General features: G+C 34.7%; 1 long non-coding RNA gene across 3 annotated transcripts; it reads left to right on the forward strand.

The window, feature by feature from the left end:
• Positions 1–388: 388 nt before the first annotated feature.
• LOC113702940 (uncharacterized) lies at positions 389–3,887 on the forward strand. Of its 3 annotated transcripts, none has more exons than XR_011816911.1 (4): positions 389–1,113; positions 1,800–2,291; positions 2,394–2,490; positions 3,528–3,887. It is a non-coding gene; the product is annotated as an uncharacterized lncRNA (long non-coding RNA). The 3 variants fall into 3 exon arrangements; XR_011816910.1 differs by having other exon boundaries at positions 392–1,113; positions 1,800–1,858; positions 1,937–2,291; positions 2,394–3,887; XR_011816909.1 differs by having other exon boundaries at positions 391–1,113; positions 2,394–3,887.

A 3,887-nucleotide genomic window follows, 5' to 3' on the forward strand; every position in this document is an offset into this window, starting at 1 on the left:
ACCATAATTCGTACATAATTCATAAAATTATTAAATTAATACCAAAAATATTTACATTAAAAGATTTTTTTGAATCATAAACATATTTTTAATAAGCTTTATAGTTTTTGGACATTAATTTTTTGTAGAGATAAAAAAAACATGTGTTAGTAAACAAAATTATCAAAAAACACTAAATTTTCATATTCTAAAGTTTTAATGCAACAAATAAAGTTTTAATACAACTTGTGAGCTAAAAACTCAAAATAATAAACAACTTTAATTACACAAAGATGGAGAAAAGAAAAAGAGAGATACTAGAGCAGGCGTTATTTTTGTAAAGAGAGGTCCAAATAATTAGTACAAAAGTCACTTGAAAGCGTTATTTTTTGGCTGAAGCTAAAATGGAAGTGGGAAGCTCAAAATTGGAGTAGAGGCGGGGGAAGCTGAAATTTGGAGTAGAGGTGGGGGAAGCTAAAAATTGAACAAAATTGAACGAGTAGAGATGAGTAAACAAAAGAAGCAGAAATGACGTCATGTTAGCAAGAGCTAAACAATAACACTCATAACACAGAAAAATTTCGGACAAAACTTGCTTTCCCCCTTCTTGCCAACTTCGGACACTACATCTTCTCCTTCTCTCTACTATCATTTTGCTGAAATTATCCAAAAAATCATTTTAACCCACCATTTTCATCCGTAATTTGAGCTACCCAAAAGATTTGTGTAGCTTTAGTGGAGTTGTAGATAGCAAAAATCCCTAATTCCGCCGCCGCTCTCCCTGTAGTTACCGTTGTCCCTCTTGAGAATGAAATGGAGGCCGACGCCAACTCCCTCCCTCTGCCTGACGTCATGAAAGCCCCAATCCGGCCAGACATCGTCCAAGACGTTCATCGCGCGACATCTCCAAGAACTCTCGCCAAGCTACGCCGTCTTTAGGCCCGCTGGCCACCAGACCTTCGTCGAGTCCTGGGGTACTGGTCGCACTGTTTCCCGTATCTCTTGTGTCCCTGGCGGCGGCACTCACCGTGCAGGCCAGGGTGCTTATGACAACATGTGTCGCGGCGGCCGCATGTTTGCTCTGACCAAGATCTAGCGCCGTTGGCACCGCAAGGTCCCAGTCAACAAGAATCGGTATGCCTTCAACTTCTGAAGTTCTTCAGCCAAATCTCAGCCGATGAAATCAATCTCTATTTTTTTTACGCGATGAAATTAATCTTTTGAGCTGACTCTGTGTAAACTTTTGGATTTTGACTGGTATTTGATCTTAAATTCGAGTGAGATTTTGAGGGAGTTGATGAAGGAAGCTGGTTAATTGCCATAATCACTTTTTTCTTCTAATTTTTGTGTTTTATTTCAGTATTCTAGCTCTGTTCTGTGAATTTTGTATAGATCGCTGAAGAACTCATTTCAATAGTTGAATGCAAAGCTTTAGAATTTTAACTCTCTAGCTGCTTTTGTTAATTTATGTGCTTTTGTGTTTAAAATTTTAACTTTAGTGAATTTATTTATCTGTATAAAGTTCCAATAAGCATTAGTAGCTCAAGTGTTTCCAATAGTCAGTAGTGAAGAACTCCATAGAAATGTCGTTAAATTTTTATATGAATTGATTGATACTACATTTTAGCTTAAATTGCATTTAGAAAATGAATTTTCCTTATCTCTGTCATTAGGAAATGAAGTTTATTACCACGTGAAAAATTGTTCTAGGGCATTAAGGAGAAGTTATTGTCAATTAATGTTGGAGTTATGTATTTCTAGGTTTATGTGTTCTATTTTGTTGATGTTGCCTTTTCTTTTTCATCATTATGCATGTGAAGCAAGCTGGAGTTCACCTTCTAGACGGCCTTTTGTTGATCGTGTATCATTAGTTGAAGAGGTTTGATACATCACTTGTTTAATTAATTTATTTGACTAAGCTTAAATGTTTGATGATTGAATTTCTAACCTTTGTTAGCTGATCTCAAATTGAAGAAAACTTCCCAACTTGTGGAATTGCTGGAAGAGAGTATGGTTGCACTAGTTAATGAAATTGTAATCATGTGCAAGTAAGATGATGCACATGATTCTGTTGTGAGTTCTTTGTTTTTCGGTGAACCATGATGCATATAATACTTGCCATCCTCTTATTCCAATTGTTGATGGCTTTTCTGTTATGGTCATAGCTTGAATTCTGTTGTCTCTGAGTCATCAACTCTTTCCATCTTTCCTCCTATTGAAGTTTTGGATATTTATGCTGTCACTAGACAAATTGATGACTATAGAATCGACAAGAATGCTGCCAATGTTAAAATGAGCTACATAATTTCTAAGTAAGCCTTAGAGTTCAATAGCTTTATGAATTTTGAGAAGTTTCATTCATTCATGACTTGAATTCTGAGAAGTTCACCATAAAACTTCTTTTGGTGTTTCAGGTGTGGTAGAGAAATCATAGGAGGCTTTCTTTGAACATTTGTATTTCGAACTTCAGCAGAGGAGGCTTTCTCTGAACGCTTGGATTTCAAATTTCAGGTAATTAAGTTTCTTGACTAAGTACTATGTGAAATTGCAAATTGGTTTATTTTAGATTAATTTTTCCTGCAGTAGTTGTTTTGTTTTCACAAAAATACTATCTGAATGAATTTGTTAAATGGAGATAAAATAGTAGACTATTAAGTGGTAGTTTGACCTTTGCAAAATTTCTCTCATTCAAGTAGAGTGAGCATTTCTTGAGTGAGTCATTGGTATTGAAAATCAGTTCACAGATGCAGAGATGTGCCTTTGAGCTTATGAAGTCTCTTTCTGCCAGAAATGGTCATCTATATTCTTAATTTTTCTGGGGGCATCTCTTCAGATTGGTTACAACTTACTTAAGTCTCACGATGATGATTAAGAAAGAAAATAACCTGTTTCTGATGCATGAAAGTTGTGGTTTCATCTGCTGTATCGTGTCTCATATTGAAATAGTTTACAGATATTTTTTGTGTCTCTGGATTTCATACTCTGTGAATGCATAAACATAAGCAGTTGGAAAGTTGGTCAGAGGTATAGTTTTCTGGTAGATAGAGCTCTTGCAAATAAGAGAGAGGGGTTTATGTCTGTTTCCTGGAGTTGCTCTGTGAATGCACAAAGATAAGAAGCTGGAAAGTTAGTAAGAAATATAGTTTTCTGGTAGATAGAACTCTTGCAAATAAGAGAGAGGGATTCATGTCTGTTTCCTGGAGTTAAAGAAAAATGCAATACCAGATACTCTGTTTTATAAATGCATTTGATTTTTTCATCCTTCGGTTTTGCTTTCTTTATTCAGTTTTACAATAATTTTCCTAATTTGCTGTTGAAATTTTCTTGAGTAAATAAAGAATGATTAAAGATAGAGTTCATAATAAGGATATTGTATTTGTTCGGTTCTGATATTGTATTTGGTTGTGGTCTTCTGGTACAATGTGAAATTTGAGATGCATGTCAGTATTTCTTCTATTAGTTATTGCTTATGGAATATGGCCTCAAATTTATTCCTTTTCAGTTTAATTGAGTACGAAATCTCAAGCTTCAAAGTTTGATTTTAACAGCTTCAGGCAAACATACAGCTGGGCCAAATTCAGCTGCTAACACTTCGAGTTTTGGTGGACTGAATCATGGTTTATGTTGCCACCTAGTTTTTTACTCCTTTACATTATTTGAAATTTTTTTTTTTGCCCTTTTAATACTTCACAGATTATCAAGATGTTCAATGGGAACAATTTTGGTAAAAGATTGATACTTTGTTCTAGTGTACTGTGGAACCATAATTTTATTCTGATATTCAATTTTATTATATTTGAGCAGGATAAGTATTGTATCATCAAAAGATTGATTTCTGGCCTTTATTAGTGACTTTTGTGCGACACAATTTTATGTTGCAATAACATTATGGAGATTTTTTGCGAACA

This window comes from Coffea arabica, chromosome 1e (genome assembly GCF_036785885.1).
Source record: "Coffea arabica cultivar ET-39 chromosome 1e, Coffea Arabica ET-39 HiFi, whole genome shotgun sequence".
NCBI lineage: Eukaryota > Viridiplantae > Streptophyta > Magnoliopsida > Gentianales > Rubiaceae > Coffea > Coffea arabica.